The 25,569-nt window shown below is 37.7% G+C and overlaps 1 pseudogene; it reads right to left on the bottom strand.

Annotated features, from left to right (window-relative positions):
• Positions 1 to 24,294: 24,294 nt before the first annotated feature.
• Positions 24,295 to 25,289, bottom strand: LOC143389904 (myristoylated alanine-rich C-kinase substrate pseudogene; annotated as a pseudogene).
• Between the last annotated feature and the right edge of the window lie 280 nt (positions 25,290 to 25,569).

The raw sequence follows: 25,569 nt of genomic DNA, 5'->3' as shown, positions 1-25,569 counted from the left end.
TTAAGCATATCATGACTTATAAGGTTTATGTCTTGTATACAATGGATGTTGATCAAGTCCACATCCTGCTAGAATGGCAACTGAGTGGTGACAGATTCAAGTTTATCATAGTAGAGTCAGGCACATGGGCTGAAATTCCCCAAGAGAGTAGTTCTTCCTCATTCCTTGCTCTTTTCCCATTTCCCTTTACACCTCCCATCTGATTGATAGAGGAGACATTGTTTATGACAGAAGAGAAAAAACCTAGGGAAGTTCTATGAAACTCTGCTTTGGTTAAACTACTAATTGCTTGTTAGTTTGCAAATTTAAAAAGCACTGCTGCAAATCAGAGTTAATTTATCAATTGTAGCTGGGAACTAAACAATGCTTGACTAGATCCAGAGACACATGACACTATTCATTTATAGTAATGATTATCTTGCAAGGCATAGTAGTATCCCACCCAACCCTCCTGAAAACCATATGAAGTAGGCAATCTCAACTTCCCCCATTTCACAGATGATAAATCTGTTTTAGAAAAATTTTCCAAAGTGACACAGTGTGTGCTAGTGCTAATACTAACCTCTAAACTCTACTGCTGTTCAAAAGAAATAGTCATTTATTTCTAAAAGTTAACCTCAAAATTCACCTCCTCCTATTCATGCTGTACTGTAGCCTACACAGACTGTCCTCAGTTCTCTAATACTGCCAAAGCCTCCTGTACTTCTTCCTCAGAATACACATGTAAACTACTTTTTGATATTCTCCTTCCCTGAGCTGCATAGAAGACAAGATCTTGTTTGCCTTGCTCCCCACTATATGAACTTAGCAGTCACCCAATAAAAATCTTTAAAATGTTTTTAAAGTCTCATAAGTTCAGATTTTTCACATTAAAATACATGAAAATATACAATGCATACACTTTATGGGAAAAAAAGTCTACCTTTAAAAATGTGCATTCCTAGGCTGGAGTTGTAGCTCCATAGTAGAGCACTTGCCTAGCATGTGTGAGGCACTGGGTTTGATCCTCAGCACCACATAAAGATAAATAAATAAAATAAAAGTATGGTGTCCATCTACAACTAACAATATTTTTAAATGTACATTCCTCATGCATTGAATATGCTAAAACAAAGAATTTGACTCCCTGTGGATAAAATATCACGATACACACATTTGTAGAGTTACAGAACATAGCCATTAGGAAATTATCTGGTTTAATTCTCTCATTTTATTGTTTAGAAACCAAATCAATTATGTAACCAGGCCAAAGTCACATAGTTAGGCATGACAAGAGTTGGCATCAAAGCCCTGACTTCTATGAAGTCCATCTGTTATTTATCTTAGATGATAGCTTTTCATTTGTAGAAATATAAATTCAGTGGTTTTAAAATCGTGAAGAAAAAAATCTGGGCAATAGAAACTCAGGAAATATAATATGTACACATACAGAATTTATTAAATGAAAAAATAGCAGAAAATTTTATCTGGGAACTTAATCAATGCTTAACTAGATCCAGAGACACATGACACTATTCATTTATAGTGATGATTATTTTGTCTGAGTTTTGAGGTATATTTAATATATTAAGCATCAAAAGATGGTACAGAAATGAGCAGGTGCTAGTTGGGATTGTTAATAATAACTCACCAAAAAAAGTCACTATTTGATGAAATAGAAATGCAGAGAATACACCACAAGAACTGGCCTTGAAAGCTGTACCTGCATCTTAGTCCCCAGCACTTTAGTTCTATAGCGGTGTTTTTACACATCTGCACATTTTATCTTTACTTTCTACTGTTAGTAGATTTCATCTACTTCTGAAACTTGCAGAACCAGACATACTCTGCTTCTGTGTCTTCAATGTCTTACTTTCATGGAATACTTGACTTAGCCTTCCAGGTATTATGATTATGTTTCTTTAAATTGTAGCCCAGCCTGGCACAGAGGCACACACCTGTAATCTGAGCATCTAGGGACACTGAGAAGGGAGAATGGCAAGTTCAAAGGCAGCCTCAGCAAAAAAGTGGTGTGCTAAGCAACTCGGTGAGACCCTGCCTGTAAATAAAATACAAAAAAGGGCTGGGGATGTGGTTCAGTGGCTGAGTGCCCCTGAGTTCAATACCCAGTACCGCCCCCCCCACAAAAAAAATCATAGCCCAGGCAATGTCCCAGAGTCATTTATCTGCTACTCTAAAAATGTATTATTAACAAAAAAAAAGAGAGAGAGAATGTGTGAACCAAAATTGAATTAACAACACATAATTGTATATTTAAAAATGTTCTTACAATGCACTGATTCTATAAGGAGAAAACTACACATAGTACCTGTTTTAGTCATCTTTGAAATCTCTGTGACCAAAATACCTTACCAAAACAATTTAGAGGAGGAAAATTTATTCGAGGCTCACAGTTTCAGAGGTTTCAGTCCATAGATGGCCAACTTCATTGCTCTGGGCTTAAGATGAGGCAGCACACCATAGGGGAAGGGCCCAGCAGAGGAAAGCTGCTGAACTCACAGCAGGGTCAGGGAGAAGGATTGGGAAGATCTACAGGAAGATTCATCCTTCTAGGGTATTTTACCCAGTGACCTATCTCCAGTCATGACCCAGCTACCTACAGTTACCATCCTATCAGTCTATTCAAACTAGGATGGACTGATTAGATTATTGCTTTCATAATTCAATCCTTTTATCTCTGATTATTCCTACTTTAATAGGAACTTATGGGAGCATCTCCTATCCAAATCATAACATTCTATCCGTGGCCCCCAAAAGCTTATCTCCATCTCACAATACAAAATTCACATGTTCATCTCCAAGAGTCTCAGATTCCTAACAGTTTCAGTATTGTCCAAAAGTCTACATCCAAAGTGTCCTCTAAGATTCGAGGCAAATTCTTGGTTGTAAGCTGTTTTAAAAATCAAAAGCAAGTTATATATATTCAATATTGTGGCACAGAGTAAACATTCCCATTTCTAAAGGGAAGAATGGTGTCACAAAAAGAAAAGATGTGGCCAAAACAGGATCAAAATCCACTGGACAAACAGTTCTTATAACTCCACATATAGCATCTAGGACACATCTGAATGAGGTGTTATTTCCAAATAATTTGGGAAGCCCCACCACTTTGCCTCACTGGTTGTAGTGTACATGGTCTCTCTTTTAGCTTGGCTTTCTCCACAACCAGGAGTTTTTTTCAGCAGACAGTCTACATTACCAGCATCTTTTAATTCCTGGGGTCTCCAATCCAGCTTCAGCTTCACCTTCATAGCTTTATGCATCACCTTCTCAGGGACATTACACAGGGATTATGACTCTGCTATGCTTTGCTCAGCCTCTCAGGCCTTCCTTTGAAATCTCAGTGGAAGATGCCATGACCCCTTAACTTGAGCAGCCAGCACTCCTGCAGAACCAGAACAATGTGGATGACACAATGGTCTGCTGCCCAGCTCATTCAGTGCCTGGGTTCCCTGGAATCAAGACTCACAGGCCTCTGAGTACCTGCATGGCTCAGAATGGTGACATAACTTCTTAGGCCCTGATGTGTAAGCAAAGCACCATCATAATCATCTCCTCCTCCTCCTTTTCCTCCTCTTCCTCCTCCTCCTCCTCCTCTTCTCCTTCTCCTTCTCCTTCTCCTTCTCCTTCTCCTTCTCCTTCTCCTTCTCCTTCTCCTTCTCCTTCTCCTTCTCCTTCTCCTTCTTCTTCTTCTTCTTCTTCTTCTTCTTCTTCTTCTTTTTAATTTAAGTGTATGCATGAAGTTTATTGATAAAGTTTCAAATTCCACAATGCAGGTAACCCTTAAGAAATTAGCAATTATCATCCAGGCACAGTGTTGCAGGCCTGTAATCCTGGAGGATTTGGGAGCTTCAGCTCAGCTTCAGCTCAGGAGGCTGAGGCAAGAGGACTATGAGTTCAAAACTAGGCTCAGCAAAAGTGAGGTGCTAAGCAACTCAGTGAGATCTTGTCTCTAAATAAAATACAACATAGGGCTAGAGATGTGGTTCAGTGACCAAGTAACCCTGAGTTCAATACCAGGTACCCAAAACTAAAAAGAAAAAAACAAACTAGCTATTGTTGAATTTGAGTGTTGTATCAAAGAAGAATAACTACATTATCTGAAAAGACCAGCTAAATAGTTGTATTAGTGTGGAGTTTCCTCAAATATTTCAACCAAAGCAGTATTTTACAAAAGATTAAATGCAAAGGCAGATATGAAAATCCAGCTGTGCTCTCTCAAGCCAGATAGTAAAGAACTTTTTAAAATGTAAATGGATGCCACTCTCCTAATTTTTTAAAAAGTTTTTTATTTGTTCTTTTTAGTTATATGTGATATACACACATACACACACATGCACAAAAAGGGTGAAGAATCAATCTTCATTCTTATTTTTAAACCTAAAGAAAATCTCATTTAAAATGGACACAGGTCATGACTCCAGGAAAGACATTATATTGGTTGTTCACAATCAAACTCTGTATATTCCTTTGCTGAGACCAGAAGTGCAGTATTAATTAAAAGAAATAGATATGCAATTAAGCCAACCCCAAACATTTTCTGATTGACTGTACTAATACCAGAATACTCAAAAAGAGAGTACAGTCTCTGGACCAAACTAACCTGCATATTATAGTTTAGATCATATTCCTAAGGAACATTTTATTACCTTAGTCCCCTTTTCATATGCTATAAAATGGTTTGACTGCTATTAAATACCATTTTATAGTAGTCCAACCCAAATAAAATTCTCAATGAAAGCCATTTAGGACCAATGGAATTTAACCCCACTTTTCTAAACTTGCCTTCTATGTTATATTTTGAACTCCAGCCCCAGATGTCAGCTTGTGAATCTTCAGGTTGTTCCCAAAAGAGCCCTCCTAAAACCCAGCTAATCATGTCTCCCCAGATGTTTCAAGACCTCATTCTTTAATTTTCTTCTCTGGGGAGCACCACAGACTAACATTACTATGCAGCTCAAATGAAAGCCATGGAATAAACCCTAGTTTATTTTAAAACCTGCAATTTAGAGTTTATTTTATAACCAGTGAGGAAAAACTAGAGGTAGTTAAATAAACAAGTGATACAACATGCTCATAATTTTCTTGTCTTTACAAAGTCAAAGAAAACATCTTGAGAAAAATTATTTAAATTCTGAAGTAAAGTAAATAAAAAAGGAATTTGGCCTAGCTAGTTATTCAGATCATACGGAAAGAGTTCTTAAGCAATTTTGTTGGGAATGTAAGGCAAATTTTGCATTTAATCAGATTATCAGGTTTCTTCTTATGACAGGTTATTTCTAGACATAATATACTAACATTTTAGCTATATTTATCAAAACAAAGTGAAGTTTGAAATGGATTACAATAGAAGTATGAAAGAGGAGTCAACTGGACTCCATAAGCATGAGAATTTAATACTAATACATAGTTACATGGGATGAATAATATATATCAGAGGTTATGTATAGGCCTTTGCTAGGTTTATATTCTTCTGAAAAAATTACTGCCTGAGTCAGGCATGGTGGCAAACACCTGTAAACCTGGAGGCTGAGGTCTCTGGAGGCTGAGGCAGAAGGAACAGAAGTTCTAGGAATTTAGCAAGACCCTCAGCAACTTAGTAAGGCACCCATTTCAAAAGAAAATGAAGAAGAAAAAAAAAGAAGGCTGAGGATATACTTCAGTGGTAAAGCATCCCTAGATTCCATCCGCTACCTAAAACAAGTAAACAAACACACACACACACACCAAGACTTACTGTGTGCCTTTTTTTGTTCCTGTTATATTTAGCATTAGTTATGCTAGTCCAGTACCCTCTCCAGCACCTAGTACCCTAGGGCCCTTGAGGAAGTACAGGCCAATGAGAAAGACATGACTCCAGTTGTTATGGCAAGCGTTTGCCCCTCTTGAGCAATCAGAAGGCAAGGGCAAAACTGTGTAAGGGGCCCACCAGATGGTGAAGAAAGGCAGGAAAGAGAAAGAAAGAAATTTGACCTGGAGACACATTTCAAAGTAAAACATTAATTTGTGTTGAAGTACACACTGAGATACCTCATTATATTGTTAATAATGAGTGGCACAAGATCCTGCCCAGGAAGGAAAGACACTACTACATAAAGAAGTCCATAAGGTTCACTGCTTCAGAAATATTTGGAGTCAAATTAGTAGGAAAATGGGTTTTATTTGAAGCCAACTTTTTTTTTTTTTTTGCATGTGGGTGGGATGGGGGTGGATTGAACACAGAGGTGTTTAACCACTGAGCCACATTCCTTTATTTTTCAGTTTGAGACAGGGTCTCCCTGAGGTTGGTCACGGATTTGCAAGATTCCTGTCTCAGTTTTCTCTCAAGTTGCTGGGATGGGCCACTGCACTCTGCTAAAGCTAATTTTGCAAGAAGATGGAAGACATTTAATTGTTTCAGAAATTCCATCTCTTAATCTAAAAATTAAGAGAACTTTAAGGGACAAAAGGCAGGAAATATGCAGATTTAGTTAGCCTGCAGTTACCCAGGCCTGAGGGGCAGTCCCCACTTTCATCTTCTTTGGTGCCTATCAGGGTCAATGGCTGCAGTCTCCCCCCAGGCAGGTTCCTTCTCAGAGGGAGGAAAATGTTCCCAAGTGGTGGGGTTGGCCCCTAAGGCAAGTATTTTAGGGAACTTATGTACTGAACAAGTTCTGAAAGAGACCTGTATACTACAGGCAATTAATTACATGTCCAATTTCTCACCTGAACTCCAGTCTCATAGCCAGTTGTCTGCTTGACATCTATACTTGGACATTTAATAGTCATCTCCAGACTTAATGTATCTAAAACCAAACTCCTGACTTCCACTCTCTATAATTCCCTCCAAACTTGCTCCCACGTGCTTCCCTTAGTAAGTCAAATTTTATTCTTTGAATTTCTCTAGCTAATAAAAAAAGTGTCTGTTTTGACACCTCACTTCCTCTCATATTGTATAACCAATTCATCAGCAAATCCTATTTCATAATCCTGTTTCATAAATTATCTCAAGCCCAACCCCTTGTTAACCTCCATGTTTTCTTCCCTTATGTGATCTACAATTGAAACTTCCAATGAAACAGACTAAACTTACCACCATCCCTCACCATCTGAAACAGAGAATGCCTTCCTCTTGCTAAGAAGGGAAATTGGGGAGGCTCCCTCCCTGTTACTTCAATCTATTTCTCCATCTCTGACATCTGTCTTTTCCCATTCTAAATTCTAAAGAAAACTTCTAAAAGGAAGACACAGATGCTGGTCCCCAGAGGTCCTAACTTATATAATGAGGAGGCTGGGGAGGGTACTTGGAACTTGGGAAACTCCTTTAAAACAACGATTCTGAAGGAGGCAGAACCTTGTAACTCCTTTTGTCCTAATGCACCCCTTTCATTCTTTAAAGCTTTCCTCCTCCCAGAGCTTGTTGTGAGTGTGTGTGTGTGTGTGTGTGTGTGTGTGTGTGTAGCAAGCTGGGAATTGAACCCCGGGGTGCTTTACCACTGAGCTATAACTACATCCCCAGTTCCTTTTGAGACAGGGTCTTGCTAAGATGCTGAGGCTGGCTTTGAACTTGCCATCCTGCTGCCTTAGTCTCCCAAGTCACTAAGATTGCACATGTGTTTCACCATATGTGGCTCATTGTAGTTGCAACTTTTGAAACAATGAAGTTTCTTCCATCTTCCTTCAAAGCTAACTTCGAATAAAAACTATTTTCCTACCAATTTTATTCCCACTATTTCTGGAGTGGTGAGTATTATGGCCTAGCCTCTTTCTTCCCCAAGCAGAATCTGGGCCACCCAGTAATACTTGGACTACCATTTTTGGTAGTACTGGTTATCATTTTGCTGTACTGGGTATCTGCTGCCATTGAGCTTTTCTTGGTTGGGCTCAGCTGCCAGGAACTTAAGTAAACTGTTCTATACCTTTGCTTTGGGGTACTGGTTAGTAAGATTTTTTTAAAAATCCAGGATTATTTTGATTTGGTTGAACACTAATTTGTTTGGTTTTGTTTTGGAAGAGTAGATCATGAGCCAGGCACTGTGGTGCATGCCTGTTGTGCACTTCCTGTGGCTCAGGAAGCTGAGGCAGGAGGAGTGAGGGTTCAAAGCCAGCTTCAGCAAAAGTGAGGCACTAGACATCTCAATGAGACCCTATCTCTAAATTAAATACAAAATAGGGCTGGTTTGTGGCTCAGTGGTCATGTGCCCCTGAGTTCAATCTCTGGTACCAAAAAAAAAAAGAGTATATTATGGCCCAAATTCCTAAAATTGCCACTAATTTATTGTAATTCTTTCATGTTTGTTAATTTGACAACTGGCTTATTAGGCAGACTCTGAGGGCTGCAACAGCTTTATCTTCCCCACATAGTCTTTGCTTCAGTCATCAGATGGGCCTCTATCAAAAGAAAATGAATTAAATCCACCCATGATTGCTTTATTAGACCTTATAAATTGCCCTAACCCATCACATCAAGTGAATTTACTGAGTTTTTTATTCTTCATGATTAAGTTGTATATTTTTGCTTTGCATAATTAAGGCATAATTAGTTTTCTCTACCTAAAGTATTTTTCTGTTGTTGTTTTGTTTTGTCTGTCTCTAGAAAAAAAACTTGCTCACCAGGCCTTGCCATTGTCTTTAAGGCATAAATTTTCTACCTGATCTCAACAACTTTGAAAACTCACATTTAAAAGTTGACTGCTTTCAATATCTGGTCAAAAGTTTGAATTTTGAAACTAGCAAATGTCAAATCTAAGTTTTAGGTATGTTTATATGCTCCTGAGTTGTCTGTTTGCATGTACTAAGTTGACTTATAGAAACTTAGTCCAAATGCCTTTTGATCTACATAACTTTAGTAAATTTATAACAAATAATTTAAACATTCAGAATAAGAATGTCTTTAAAACGTAGTAACATTTTTTCTAGCCTGCTATCCAATTAGGATATTTGCTCTAGATGCTTGAGATTAGTGTTTAATGTTTTCTATATACAACAACCTTTTAGAACCTTTTAGAACCTTTTCAGCAAAAAAAAAAAAAAAAAAGAAAAGAAAAGAAAGAAAAAGTAAACTTTCAAATGTTAACTATGCTAGAGTTCCCTGAGCAATCTAAAGATAGCTATTAAAGTGAGTAAATTGGACAGGCATTTTGAATTTTTAAAAATGTAGGTTTTAAAATTATTTTGATTTTACAATAAAATCATAATTTAGTGATAAAAATCATCGTGTTCTAAGATCAGAAATGTTCTGTTTTCTTTTTTTATGCTACATTTTCTTTATTCATCTAGTGATATACACTTGCGTTGTTTACACTTTGGGGTACATAATATTAAACATTTGTGTATAAGTTTTATTAATATTTGCATACAAATTTTTGGTGGCAATGTGTTTTCTTAACTTTTTGGTATGTTTCTAGGAGGAATTGATGGGTTCCTATGGTACCTCTATATTTATCATAATTTTTTAGCCAAATTTTTTCCAAAGTGGTGTATTACTTACACATTTCCATCAACTTGTATGTATGAGCCATGATGAGATCTCCAGCTTCTGTACATTTTTGCCAACCTTTGTTATTGTCTGCTTTTGAAAATGAATTATAAAGTGATATCTCATTGGATCTTGATTTCACTATCTTAATGACTGATGACATTGAACAATTTTTCTTGTGCTTATTGTATATTTGTTTATCTTCTTTAGAGAAATATCAGTTCAAATCTTTTGTATGTTTTTTTTTCTGCTGCCTTTTCTATCCTCTACTATCCCCCCTCCCCCCTCCCATCCCCTCTTTTCTCTTTACCCCTTCTACTGTAATTTATTTCTCCCCCTTTCTGTTTTCTATAATAAATGTGTGATGCTTATATCTATGTATGACATTCATGGTTTATCTACAATGTTAATTGTTTGATAGATGTGGAAATTCACTGTCCTCTTGTAACATTGGTCCACTTCATGCTTTGAATGAAACAGCCCTTGCTGCTCCGTCACAGAAACTTATCTTAAAACAGACAAGTTTTTTCCTCTTCTCTTTGTCCCAAATTAAGAAGTGAATCATAATCCCCCTACAGGAAACATCTGGAATGTAGCCTTTGATAGCTTCTTTAAAAATACACTGTTCTGCTAGGCCTGGTGGTGCACTCTGGTAATCCCAGCAGCTGGGGAGGCTGAAGCAGGAGGATTACAAGTTCAAAGCCAGCCTCAGCAATTTAGTGAGACCCTAAGCATCTCAGCAAGACTCTCTCTCTAAATAAAATATTAAAAAGGGCTGAGCATTTTATGGCTCAGTGGTTTTTTTGTGGCTCAGTGGTTTCTCCTTTTCTGTCAAAGCAATATATTGCTTTTTCCTTTTTCTCAAAACCATGTTCTCATTTTTAAATTGGCATTGGGGACCAGGATGGAGCTTTCAGTAACACTTCCCTTGTTTCAGACCTGAAAAGCCAAAGGAAATAACAGATTATTGAAAAGGCTGGTAAACTATGTATAGTTTATATTTCTGATTTCTAGAAAAACATTTTATAATGATCCATAATTGTAGTGTTTTTGTTGTTGTTGTTAACTGATTATAAATTCTATCAGTTTCAAAAATTAACTATAAACCTGTACTTTCATCCGATAACCTAAATGCCATAAAACTAGTTTGCCTCTTTTGAGTTTATTATCATGCCTGCCTTGTTAGAGACTATATAGGATATGGTGATACATATGGAACAACTCAAGTAATTTCCATTCATGGTTTTGTATTTACTGCACAAACTGCTTGGGTTTTATTACTCCCATGAACAAGGTGTTTCACTGCCTTATTGAAATGTTAAATGAATTTTGTTCTGTGTCTGTCAAACGTCTAGCAATGCTTTTAATTCCAGAGGAACTTAAAAATAACTTTTAAAATTCATTGGCAAGTAAGGATCCAATAATTTGGCAAAAACTGGGTCACTCTGCAAAATTTGCAGAGAATTGTCTTGAAAAAGATTTTATGTTTTATCAAGATAATCTCAGGTTTTCTGCTGATTTTGGTATGCTTTTAATTGCTTAAAAGAAAATAAAGTCCTACAAGAATTAAGATTTGTTCAAATATTCATTTGTTCAAATATTCATTTGTTCTACAGTGTCTTTTTTTAGTTTGTACTTCTAGTTAAATGAATCACTTTTTTTAAAAAGTAATGTCATGTTTTATTGCTACAAATGTTCTGAAGCTTTAAAAATCTGACAGTCTGAATATAATGCTGTAAATCATGCTTAGTGTCTTAACATATTAGAGAGGTAACTAAATTGTTTTACTAAGTTGCTAAGTTCTCTGAGTAATAATAATAACTTCTATGTTGTTTGCAGTCATTTTTACATAATGTAAACCATGTCTCTGTAGTTCATAGGGGGTAGTTCTTTTTCATTCATCCTCCAACTCAAGACAATTTAAAAGTTAAAGATTTTAATATATGTGTAAGACTGGCTATTTTTAAAAAAGGGATTTTCTTAATTAAACTTGTTTACATTGTGTTGCAACTTAGTTTACAAAGCACTTTCCAGTAAATGTATGTTTTTAATAGATGGAATGACATTAATCCTTGCAACCTTTTTTCAAAGCTTTTACAATCTGTAAAATGTACCTTAATTCTGAAGATGCTTTCTACCCAGTTGATAGTCTTGATTTACATATAAAGGATTCTAGCTAAACAGACACTCTTCCAGTGCAGATCTGACAGGATTGCTACTTCAGACAGGCTGTTTTTCTTTGGATAAAGATGATAAAACTAAAGAGATTGTGTTCATTAGATCAAATCTGTTATACAGACTAGATTGCTATCCTCTTATTAGTGGTTTATATTTTTTAGGTCTAATAGTTAATCTTTTTTTTTTCCTTTTCAATACTGAGGACTGAACCCATAGGTGTTTACCATTGAGCTAAATCCCCATTTTTTTAAAAAAAATTGAAACTGGATTTTGCTAAGTTGTTGAGAATGGCCTTGAACTTTCAATTCTCCTGTCTCAGCCTCCCAACTTGCTGGGATTACGGGCATGCATCACCACATCTGATTAAGAGCTAATCTTTCAGAAAACCTCTGTTGCTTAAAATTGGTTGAAAGGGGGTCTTCTACTGCTGACTCCAACTGTCACTTCGCATCAACATGGGAGCACTCAGATAAAAGAACTGAAAGAGCTCCCACAAGGGCAAAGCCAAGATGTTTGGCAAATGAACAATAGATTTTTCAGAGAGAATCATTCTGAGACAGTTGGGGATGGGGAGTGTAAATCATGTAGTATCACTTGTCAAAACCCACCAAAAAAATAAACAGCTAGTAGTTTATGAAAGGAGAATTCTTACACAGAATAACACTAGACTACTTCCCCTGGGCAGAGCTATTAAAATTTCAGAATTTGCCTCATTGAGAAATAAGCATCTAACTTCTTATGAACTGCCAGCCAGATGACATGGAAACTCCAACTTCCTCAAGATTGAGGGTATGAACTAAATGGGAGGGGGATTTAAATAGACTGAATTTGGATCCCTCTCTCTCCAAATTGGGAACACATTCCTCCTACCCAGCAAGGAAGCTGAAAGGCCCTGATTCCCCAACCTGACAAGCACCAAAGAAGATGGTGGCAGAGATTGCCTACTCAGGCCTGTCTTAACTTCAAGCTCAGTAAATCAACATGTGTACATTTCCTGCCTTTTGTCACCTCCCTTCCTCTTCTTTAAAACTCTGCTAAGCTAGGCTAGGGCCCATGGTTATAATCCAAGCAACTCAGGAGACTGAGACAGGAAGATCACAAATTCAAGGCCGGATTTAGCAACTTGGCACGGTCCTAAGCAACTTAGTAAGACTCTCTCTCAAAATAAAAAAAAAAAAAAAAGGCTGGGGATGTGGCTCAGTGCCCTTGGGATCAATCCTCAGTATTAAAAAGAAAATTAAGTTATGCTTATTTTCAGTGTTATCAGAAATGGAACTTTTGAAACAATTTAAGCTTTTATCTTCTTCCTTCAAAGCTGGTTTGAACAAAACCTATTTTTCTACCAATTTGACTAAAAGTATTTCTGGAGCAGAGTGTTATAGAATAGCTTCTTTCCTACCAGTTGGTATTACAGCTGCCCAATAACAATTTCACTCGAAATATAATGGAAATTCTCAAATTCTCACTGTGGCCCATGACACCCTACAATGATCTGCACTCTCTCCCCAGAAATATCTTTCTGATCTCATTCAGAAACTCCCTCACTCCTCCATACTAGTATTATTCATTCATTCATTCCTCAGGAATCATCCTTGACTCTTCTACTTCCACACCTCACACACATCAGAAAGATCCTCTTGCCTCTCCTGTTAAAGGACAGTGGCAAGTGGTGGTAAGGTGAGGTAATACCCTTAACTATCCACCTGATGGAGAACAAGGACTTTTGGTCACTTTCCCCCAACTTTGCCCTCTCTCAGCAGGAAGCAACCAGAATGAGTTAATGTCCAATATTCTAAAAGAATTTAGGGGCCCAAAGTCCTTAAGTGAAGAATGTTAGGGGACAGACAGATGGGAATGATGGGATCATGAGGTCAAGAAAATATAAAATAGACCCACTGTGCTGACATCCACACACTTTCTTTTCCAAGAAGTAATTACCTGCAACTCTGCCTAGCTTAAGTGGACAGGCTATGGCACATTCCTCAGCAAACTACCTGTTATTTGCAGGAGAAATGTAGTAGGCCTAAAATAACATCTGTAAGAGGAATCAAATTATCCTGAAGGGGGAGACTTTTGTGACCCTTTTCATAAATTAGATCCTGACACTCAAGGAGATAAGGATAATTCCTACTAATCATAAAATCAATAAGAATTTATGGTTAAGAATCCAATTAGAAGCCAGGTGCAATGGCACACACCTGTAATCCAAGTGGCTCGGGAAGCTGAGGTAGGAAAATCGCAAGTTCGAAGCCAGCCTTACCAACTTATCGAAGCTCTCAGCAACTTAGGGAGAACCTGTCTCTAAAAAATTACAAATAGGGCCTAGGGAAGTGGTAGAGCATTCTGGGTTCAATGCCCAGTATAAAAAAAAATCAATTAGAACCAGTTAGCATGGGCCAAAGTGACCTAAGAGTGGTCATGTTAGTGGGGAGTTGAAAGTCCTATATCCTGCTTTCAGTATGACTTCACATATATTGTCACATATACAACCAGAGAAATTAAAAGTTGTACTGCAATTGCATACAATGAATCAAAATGCATTCTGCTTTCATATATACCTAAATAAAATAAATAAATAAATATTTTTTTAAAAGTCAGGAAGTGGACTTGGGTGGGATTCTCTGGAAATTTCTTTGGGATTCCCCCAAAAAAACTGGAGTGCAGGAGGGGCACACTGTCCCTCTCCTCTTTGAGAGGACCTACTCTCTCCCTTGAGAGTGTCCCCTTTCCCTTTGCCTATCTCATCACTAAACACATTCCTGTCACTCTGTGACATGTCTGAAATCTTTCTGACTTCATTGCAAGAATCAGAGTTTGAAGAGCAGGAGGGTCTTCATGCTGCCTCAGTTTCCTGGAAGGACCCAGCTCTGTAACACCACCACCAAACATCCGTGATTTAACTACTTTGAAAAACAACATTTAAACATACACTATTTTCCCATATACATTGCACTTTTTCCCTATTAAATTCCATTGGTTTGTCTTTTAATTCCTATTGATTCCATCTATTACCTGGATAGTAAAATATTTTAATATCTGATAAAGCTTGTGCTTTTCCTATTAGTTTCCTGTTTTAGAATTCTCCTGTGGTTAACTAGGATTAGAATGGAGTAGAAGTAAAAGGTAAAGTATCGGGCTATATAGTAGTTATAGCATTTGACAGGTATGAGAAAGAGAGTAATTATGAAGACTGGAGTTGTTGCAGGCATTTATTAACTTTTAGTTAAAAATTCTTTTGAAAAAGAAAAACACAAGCTCAATTAATTAAATACCATTAATTCTATGTATGTGGTCAATAGTAGGGTTTGCATTTTGTCTCATGCAGGCTAACTGAAAACTAGACTCAGGAGCTGTTTGTAAGAGTGGCAATGTTATAATAAAGAGATAATGCCCAACCTTTTCAGGTCTCCAGTGTCAAAGACAGGTTTATGAGTCTGAGACTAATATCACTAGAGTACCCTGAATAGCAAACCCTCGACACTTATTAAAAGAGAGTAGCCTCCCCTTTGATAAAAACTTTATCAGAACCTGAGATGAGACAGACTTAAAAGATAATGTTTGTCCATCTTTAAGATTTGCCTTCTCCATCATTCACCCATTGCCTTGACTAGGGAGATGTAGCCTGTTTCATCTGGAAATACAGCTGATCCTCATTCATGGACTTTGTTTGCAAATTCACCTACTTACTAGGATTTATTTGTAACCACAAGACAATACTCATGTGACACTTTCCTGTCATTCAAGGTCATACACAGAACTACAAAAAATTTAGTGTTAATGGCATTCATTCTCAGGTTAGGTTGAACAAGTTCACTCTGTGCCTTCTTGTGTTAGCTCTGATACTGTAAACATGAGCCCCTTTGCCAGCCTATCTGTAACCATATTTTTCCCATTTTTGTGCTCTTTATTGGTAATTTCAGTGTTCAAAATGGACCCCAAATGTAGTGATAGAATGCTGTCTCAATGTTTTTTGGCACAAAATGTGCTTTATAGAGAAAATGTAGGAGTTATATAAGCTCCATTCAGGTTATGTAGTGCTATTGGCTGCAAGTTCCACATTAATGAGTAAAGAATGAAGGAATGGAGGGAGGGGAGTGAGTACTAAGTACTTAGTACTTAGTACTTAGTACTCAATGAGTACTAAGGTACAGTTAAATAGGAGTTCTGGTGTTCTATTGCACAGTAGGATGAGTACATAAAATCACAATGAACTGTATATTTTAAAAAAGCAAGAAGTCATTTTGAGTGCTTTCACAAAGAAATATTAAATATTTGTTGAGATAAATATGCTTACTCTTTTTGAACATTAAATTTATGTATCAAAATATCATATACTACCCAATATGTACAATTTTAATTTTTTTTTTTAGTTGTAGATAGACATTTATTTATTTATTTATTTATTTATATATGGTGCCGAGGATTGAACCCAGTGCCTCACACATGCTAGGCAAAAGCTCTACCACTGAGCCACAACCTCAGCTCCCAATACATACAATTTTTAATGAGTCAATTAAAAATAAATTTTAAAATTAAAAAAAGTTATTGAATCAGTAAAAAATATTAAATAAAGTATCATTAAACAAAACACATATAAAAATGGTTATATATTTATCTGATGAGAAAAATATAACCAGAAGCTCATGGAAACCTACCCCTATATTTGCCCTATGTATTTTCTAATGTGATGACTTTATATAACTACTGCAAGTAACAAGAGTTGAAGCACTTTTTAAAATAAATATTCTGCAGGCTGGGGATGTGGCTCAGGCAGTAACGTGCTGGGTTCCATCCTCAGCACCACATTAAAATAAAATAAAGATGTTGTGTCCACCAAAAACTGAAAAATAAATATTAAAAAATGGTTGTAGATGGACATCATACCTTTAGCATATTTATTTATTTATTTTTATGTGGTGCTAACGATAGAACCCAGAGCCTTACATGTGTGAGGCAAGCACTCCACAACTGAGCCACAACTCCAGCCCCTGAAGCACCTTGTATACAAAAGAAATTTCCAGACCTGGCTATGAAGTACTTGTAGGAACTAGGGGAACACCTTTGGTATTAGATTGGCAGTATTAGTCATGGAGGAATATAGACCAATAGGGGAAGTTACATTAACATGAAAATATCCTACCAGGACTTGTGATTCAGCTTTTTGACAAGGATGACTGGGGGCAGTTTTAGTATGGTTTTGATATGACATTTTGAAGCTTGGATGTAATGATGCCTATAGAAATGAAGTGAGGATACTAGAAATACTTTGGAATGTTTGGTATAATACTTTGGATGTAGAAGACTGGAAACCCATTATCCTACTGTTTCATAGGAGAGCCCAGAGGACACTTTTTGTTTTAACTAAGGCAAAAAGGAATGAATGACAGAGCTCAATATTTCAGGACTGATAGTAGAAGATATCACCATGGAATTGATTTTCTTGCTCGTGAGAGTGTTCCTGAAAGGGAGAGGTCAGGGGGTGGCTCCGTACATTAGAGGCAATGTGGACATAAGGACAACAATAGACAACAAGGCCATAAAACAATCAGGGTGCTTTAACTCACAGGGAACTGTGGTGGTGGGCAAAAAAATGTTCTAGGGAGTGAAGAAAATGGACACCTAATGAGGGCTGTTACTTAATTTGTATAGCCAACAAAAATTAGCAATTGGTGATTAGCTACTGCAATGGAAAATAGTACTTTCTCAGACATTTTGTATCTATGTCAGTTTACAAACCCAAAGTATATTGATTGAAGGAAGCCAAACCCTCTTGAGGAAATATCTGGCAACACAATACAAGTATATATAATAAACATTCCCTTGAACTTTACTTAAAACATCTGTGATCAATTATCAAGGTAATTATGCACTGAAGAGGAGGGACTGCTCATGTACTTTCAGAATTCTCAGATATGGAATATGAATTGATGTTGATACCAGGGATCCTGAGTGACATTACAACCCTTGATAAGCTTATAAAAACTAGGTAATGAATGGAGTTCTGGTTTAAGTCTGTTCTGAAGTAGGTTCTTTGGATCTATAACTGTCCTGATAGTTCATTCCCCAATCGTCAAGCATATACTTGGAATAGATGTACTCAATATCAGATGCCTCAAAGTATTCCCTGGTCTATGGAATACAAGTCACTCTTACAGGAAAGCAAATATGCTCCAGAAGGAATTTCAAACCATAGTATCACTATCAAAAACTTAAGGAATGCAGAATACAGGGGTGGTAGTTCTTGGAGTGAAGTTGTATCTTCTGTCAATATGTCTATTTAGTGTCTGCAAAACTTAAGTGGATTGCAATGGATATTGTGCACTGCTATAAAGTTAGCCAGGTGATATCCCTAAGTGTAGCTGCTGATTGCTGATCAACACAGCCTTCATAGATACTGATCTTATCATGGAAATTGCTCTATTGGCAAGAGTAATGAGGAGCCCAGAGCAGTGATACATGCCTGCAATCCTAGAGGTTGGGGAGACTGAGGCAGGGAGATTGAGAGTTCAAAACTAACCTCAGTAAAAAGTGAGGTGCTAAGCAACTCAGTAAGACCCTGTCTCTAAATAAAATATGAAATAGGGTGGGGATGTGGCTCAGTGATTGAATGCCCCTGAGTTGAATCCCTGGCACATGACCCCCCCCAAAAAAAAAACCCAGAGTAATGAGGAATAAAAATGGTATTTACATGGTAAAGACAGCATTATTCACTCATTATCCTCACCTGTCTTAGTCCATTACTGCTGCTATAACAAAATACCACAAATTGGGTGTTATAGTTTGGATGTAACCTATCCATAAAAACTCATGTGTGAGAAAATGCAAGAAGATTTAGAAGAAAACTGATTGGGCCATGAGACCCTTAATCCAATCAGTGAATAAGTTCCCTGATGGGATTAATTGAATGGTGGATAAAAGTGGGTAGGGTGTGGCTGGGTGAGGTGGGTCATTAGGGCATGCCTTTGGGTTATGTATTTTGTATCTCACAAGTGGAGTTGCTCTATCTGCTTTCTGACATTGTGAGCCACTTCCCTTTGCCATACTCTTCTGCCATGATGTTCTGCCTCAACTCAAGCCCTGAGGAATGGAGTTGGCTGTCTATATACAGACACCTCTGATTCCATGAGCCCCCAAATAAATTTTTCCTCCCCTAAAATTGCTCTTTTCAGTCACAGCAGAAAAAATTCTGACTAAAATAATGGGCAATTATTGAATAACAGAAATTTATTTCTCAAGTTTTAAAGGCTGGGAAGTCCACGATCAAGGCAGATTTAGTGTCTGGAAAGGATGGCTATCTGCTTCTAAAAAGGCACCTTGTGGCTATGTCCTAAAATGTGGAAGGTGTAAGAACATAAAGAACCTAGTTAATTCCCTTCAGCTCTTTTATAAAACTCTAGTCTGTTGATGAAGTCACAGTTTCATGGCCTAATCACTTTCTGAAGGCCCACCTCTTAATACTTTTTCATTGGGGATTAATTTTCAACAGGAACACAAACATTCAAACCATGTTGACCTACAACCATGCTAATTCCTCTGTCAAAATGCAGTTCATTGAGACCTTAATATTTGACATTCCATAGAAAGTTATGCTGGTTCACAGTGGGGTAAGTGAATCTTATGAGTGGTAAGTGGAAAGCAAACTCAATGCTCTAGGGTGACACACGCATGTCAGAAGGTTGGTGATTAACTCCATGGAAGTTGTGTCTGCAACACTACTGAAGTTTTTAGGGACTGAATGATAGTCTAATTTTTTTTTCTCTGGATCATAATTAAGCTAGTTGGTCATATTATCTCATTTTTAAACCGGAAGGCGTAGTTCATTTTATATAGTAATTTTTTTCTAATTTGTTAATTCTTATTTTCAAATTATCTTTACTAATCTATTGTTTTTGCTTTCTAATACTTTCTACATACTGATAGGAATTGCCATTATTTGAAAAATAATTGTCATTATTTACAAAATTGTTCTCCAAATGAATTGCATAAATTAATACTCCCTTCCAGACACTATAAAACACCACATGCCTTAACAAGCCTCAAGTCCAATGTCATCATTCTTCATAACAGTAGTGAATTAGATATGTAGAAAATCCTATACATTATTATTTTATTAGCATGGGTAAATCTGAATTTCCTTTCTTGTTTTTTGGCTGTTTATATGTTGCCTTTTTTTTTCATCTTACTCACTTGTAGGTACTCTTTAATTTAAATGACTAATAACTGATTATCTAATTTAATTTATAAAGTCATTAGTGAATCCATTGTAATTTTTTGATGTTTTTCTTTTTCTGTTTTCCTTTTTATTTCTACATAGTCTTCTAAAGATATTTGTTAAAATGTTAATATATTCACACACACAAACATATCTTCCTTTATTGTATTATTTCCAGTCCAATGTTATACTTAGAAAATCTTTTTCCTCATTATAAAATTATTCACTTATTAAAAAAATTCACTTATGGTTTCTTACAGCACTTCTAGGGTTGTACTTATTGCATGTATATATGTAATATTTCTTAATTTTAGTGTAAGAAATAAGGTAATCATCTAGATTTATTTTCTTAATAGTTAGCCAATGTGCTATATATTTCATACTCCTTATGTATATTAGTAATAGGGATAGTCTAATTTACAAGGAGACCATAAAATTTTTGTATTCTTTCGACCATTTAATTGAAATAGAATTGTTTTGGAAACAAGAGAGTTCTTAGAAGTAAACTCTCAATCTCAGAAAAATTGGTAAAGTAACTTATAAAAAAATTAAAAGAATACCAAATATTTTGAGTTAGCTGACTTCTTTTCAATTTTTTTAGTCAAATTTTTATCACAAATTATTTTATCATTTACAGGAAGAAAAAGAATAGTAACAATATTTGCTTTAAGCACATTGCCACGTTGTTCTTCAAATGTATTTTACAAACCTGGGATAAAGGAATAGTAAGTATGCAGTTCAAATTTACAGTATCTATAAAACATTGTGAAAAGTATAACACTCTGTTTTCCCCAAGAAGTGTATACTATTGTTAAGGAGATAAGATTTGAAATGGTAGATGATGGAAACAGCAATGTGAAAGGGGATGTTAAAGAACATTTAAGGAAGGGTATAGGCCGCTTAAAAGGAGATTGTTTCATTGACTCAATAACATCATCAAAGACCAGGCTTCTCTTCTCTTTCTAATGCCCCATGTGGAGAAAGTGGTTTCTGTCTTTGTGTCTTGGCAGGAAAGAGGAGGAAGGGTAAGAAGGAAGGGAAAGCACCTAAGTCAGAAAATTGAAAACTTTCTCAGAAAGGCTTACTTTATATATTTTGGCCCCAGGTTGATTGTGTATCCACCCTCAGCTGTGAAGGAGCCTGGGTAAAGCAATATATATACACAAACATACATACACACACATACACACACACACATGCACACACTCTCACATAGCCAAATATAACTGTGCTGTGTTAGTAGGGAAGAAGAGATAAAATGAACTTTGGAAAGGGAAACAGCACTGACTCCAGTTGAGAGTTTTCAATTTATTGCTCACCTTGATAAGAGAGTCATTTCTGGACTGCACATTAGTACCTCCCCTATAAAATCCTTCAACCATTCCCTTTCACATCTGAGGGACATAAAAACACATAAGGATAGGTTACAAGTCCTTTCTAATTTAGTAATTTTCTACTTCACCATCTTCATCTCATTCCCCGTTCTCATCAAGACACTTTCTCACAGGAAGCTTTGCGTTTCCCTGACTTGACCACACTCTTGAATTTCACTGCCCTTGTACAGGCTCAAGTGTCTGTTCTGCTTCATGAATTTGTTCCCATTTGTCTTAGTTTATTTTGCACTCTACAACAGAATATCACAGATGGTATAATTTGTAAAGAAAAGAAATTTATTCCCCATAGTCCTGGAACCTGAGAAGTCCAAGATCAAGGTTCCATCATGGTGGGTCATCCCTTGGTAGAGGGCATCACATGGGGAGAGCAAGGGAACAAGCCAACTCAAGTCTCTCTTCCTCCATTTACAAATCCATTCATCCCATCATGGGCCTCCATCTGCATGACTTCATTATTTCTGAATTTGTATATTTACATTTATACAGTCATTGTTTGGTATGCCTCACTTCACAGTTTAAGAACATGTAACAGAAAGAGTGGGAGAAAGGAGATAAGTGGTGGAGACAATAGTTACAAGATATAAATAATATAGCTACCTACATAAGAGAAATCTGAAGAAGACCTGAAGTTCTGTTTCATCTAGAAGGGGAGGGAAGCAGTTTGATAATAATTTGAAGATTAAATGAGTTAATGTAAGTGCCTTGCTTGGTACATGCCCAAAGTGAAATTCAGTAAGTGTCAATTTTCTTTCTTCAATCATTTTCTCACATGTATATAAGTAGATTGCAAAAATATATTAAATAAGTTTTCAGTGCCAAATCCAGAAGCCCAATACAACCTCAGTATGCTTAAGGGTTCTTGCACAATCCTGTGTTAGGAAAGTTGATCTAGGGCAGTTAAGATTTTGGATACGATAGAATGTGGTAGTGCTTAAACTTAAATGTGTATAATGATCACTTTTAAACAATTAAAGAACAACATACATGCACACACACACACACACACACACACACACACTCACAGAGAGAGTTAAAAGGAAGCTTAATTTCACACAGAAGATTTAATAGCCTTGAACAGGGCTTAATTTTCAATTATAAGTTTAGACAAGGTCCAAGTGTCTGTATTTATAAAACAGTATCCAATCATATTAACAAATGATTTAGACTAGATTTTTGGAAACACTGGTTTCACTCATTACAATTGTGAAATGAGACAAATCTGAGTTCAAGTGAAGTGTTTTGTTCTTCCTTTTCTAAGTGCATAAAATCTTGGGCAAGCAATTTTTTTTTTATATTTCATTTTCAACTTAAGAAATGGAAACATCATAGGCTGGGGTTGTGGCTCAGTGGTAGTGTGCTCACCCAGCACAGGTGAGGCACTGGGTTCGATCCTCAGCACCACATTAAAATGAAATAAAGATAAACTAAAATATAAATATTAAAAAAAAAGAAATGGAAGTCACCATAGTTACTACTTCATAGAATTCTTCAATGAATTCTATAAAGTAATATATTTAAAAGGTTTTGGGGCAGAGGTTAGTAAAGAACTTCCTATAAATTTTAGTTATCATGATTAAAATTATTGGTCATAATGATTATAATCTTGTTCAACACTAGTGAGCTGGTATCAACCAGATATTTAACTTTCCACAAATCCTATTCATAAGGATTTCAGGATCAAAATTTCCTCATAATTTTATATGCACCTTTGAGGGATTATATTTTTATATGCACCTTTGATGGGGTTATATGTTTTATATATATATATATATATATATATATATATATATATATATATATATATAACATTTTATTCACATTTATTTTTCGCTTTTAGTGTGCTCACAGAAAATTAGAACACCTTAAGCAGGAGTTTAATAGCAATTTTTGTAAGCAAAGTTACATTCCATCTCTAAGTCAAATTGGTAAAAGCTTCTCCAGTATTTACAAAACATTATAGACAAGATGCTACACAAAACCATTGCATCTGAAGTTTTTTTTTTCCTTTATTCTCAAAGACAACTGGAAAAGAAAGCATTGTCTGCTGTAATCAAAAACATACCACAGTATAAACAGTAACCATTCCACTTATCACAGCTTGGTTGAGTTTAAAATTTGTGATTAAAAGGTCCAAGATGACTGCAGTTTTACAAAAATGGCCAGCGTGAAAAGTTGCAAACTTCATGTGCGTCTGGATATCAAGATTTGTTTTTATACAATAGTCACAGTTAAAAACACCCTGCTGGTAATACATAATTACACTTTATTAAGGTCATAAACCAGCAATAAACAATAAAGCCTATACAACTTGTAGTTCTACTTAATCACTGACTGGTACAGCTAACATGAGATAAGTGAAAAGTTCCTATGGTTTAAATGAACTCCTAAGACTATGATCTTTTTTAAAAATCTGGGTATTGGTGTTTTTTTTTCTTCTTTCCTTCTTACTCAAGACTTGTAGTGTTGTAAACCTGCCTCACAAAATACATTGTAATAACTTTTCTTAAAAAAAAAAAAAAAGACTAAGCCTTTACACCATCATTTCTAGTGGCACATTATCTTGGCAATGTCATGCACCACTTCATTTTCTCTATTGTGGCCCCTAATCACTTCATTTGATATCCCTTTTTGACCCACCCATCTCCTTCATATATGGGCATGTCCATAGATTGACAAAGAAAGTTTACATTTTTGAATAAAGATGCAAAGTATGCAAAAAACATTAATACTGATGCAAAAAAAATAATAATAAAAAAAAGAAAAAAGAAACAAGGCAGAGGAAGGTGTTTTAAGCTCTCCTCGAGCAGTTGGAATGGTGGTAACAGAATGATCTGAGATGGGATCTGTGGGGAAAGGGGAAAAAAAATTTACTGCTAAAAAAAGTCAAAAAAAAAAAAAAGGAAGACGAAATGAAAAAAGAAAAAGAAAGAAAAAAACATCTTTAAAATCAATCCCTGGTTGTAGACAAGTTCTCCAAAACCAGTACCTGGCACCACTCCAACAAACAAATGGGGGAGAAAAGTTCTTCGATTATCTCATAACCTCTGGCCCTTTTACTCTGCCGCCTCTGTTGGGGGCGCTTCTGGACTGCACTCGGGCTGCGCCTCCTGTGACGGGGCTGTGCAGGCAGACGAGGCGCAGGCGGCCGCAGGCTCCTCTGCGGACGCCACCTCCTGCTAAGGGGGCGCGCCAGACCCCGCGGCGGAGGGCGCCTCACAGGCGGCGGCGCTGGCCCCGGCCTCCTCCACCTTCTCTGCGGCCCTGGGCTCCTCGCAGGCGGCTGGCTTCTCTGGCGCGAAGGCGGCCTCCTCGGGCTTGGCCTCCTGCGGGTCGCCACCTGCTGCCCCCTCCTCGCCCGGCTGCCTCCTCCCTCGGCGCCACCGCCTGCTCCCCGGGGGCTGCTCCCGCCTCAGCTGCGGCAGCCGCGCCCCCGGCGGCCTCGTCCTTGCCGCCCTCCGCGGTGGCACTGGCAGCGCCCTCGGCCTCACTGCCCTCTCCCGCCTCCTTCTTGTTCTTCTTGAAGGAGAAGCCACTCAGCTTGAAAGACTTCCTGAAGGAAAAGCGCTTCTTTTCTTTTTTTTTTTTTTTCGGGTCTCGTCGCTGGGCGAGGGTGTGGCCCAGTCCTCGGCCTTGGGCGAAGACATCGAGGAGGCGGCTGATGCAGCCGCCCCCTCGGTGGCCGTGGGCGAGCCTGGCTCCTGACCTCGCCTTCTGCGGAGGCCTCCTTCTCCACAGGGCCCGCTCCAGCCTGGGGGGGGGGGCGGCGGCGGCGGCGGCGGGCTCATCTTTCTCGGCCGAGGCAGGGGACGCAGCCCTGCTCCAGGCGGCCACGAGCTCCTCCTTGTCGGCGGCGGGAGCGCTGCCATTGGCCTGCAGCTCCTCATTGGCGCCCGGCTCCGCAGCCGCTGGCGAAGCGTCCCCGTTTACTTTCACGTGGCCATTCTCCTGCCCATTCGCTTTGGAAGGCGAGGAGGCCACAGCCACCTCCCCAGGCCTCTGCGGCGGCGTCTTCTCCCTTCGCTGCGGTCTTGGAGAACTGGGCACCCATGATGGCTTCTTCAACAAAGAAACTCAACAGATCCAAGAGGGGAAACGAAGAGCCTTGGGTTGGTGTAACGACGGGGCGAGCAGCAACAGCAGCAGCAGCGGCAATAGCAGCGGCGGCACGCACACCGGAGGGAGGGGGTGGGGGTGGTGAGGACAGAACAGAACCGATTAAATACACTCCGATAAAAAATTTTAGTCGAAGAGATCAAAAAGCAGCAGCGCAGGAGGGAGGGAAAAAGGTGGAAAAGTCGAGCACACAAAAAAGGAGCCCAAGAGTAGTT

This window comes from Callospermophilus lateralis, unplaced genomic scaffold (assembly GCF_048772815.1).
Source record: "Callospermophilus lateralis isolate mCalLat2 unplaced genomic scaffold, mCalLat2.hap1 Scaffold_74, whole genome shotgun sequence".
Lineage (NCBI taxonomy): Eukaryota > Metazoa > Chordata > Mammalia > Rodentia > Sciuridae > Callospermophilus > Callospermophilus lateralis.
This window is presented reverse-complemented; position numbering and strand designations above follow the sequence as displayed.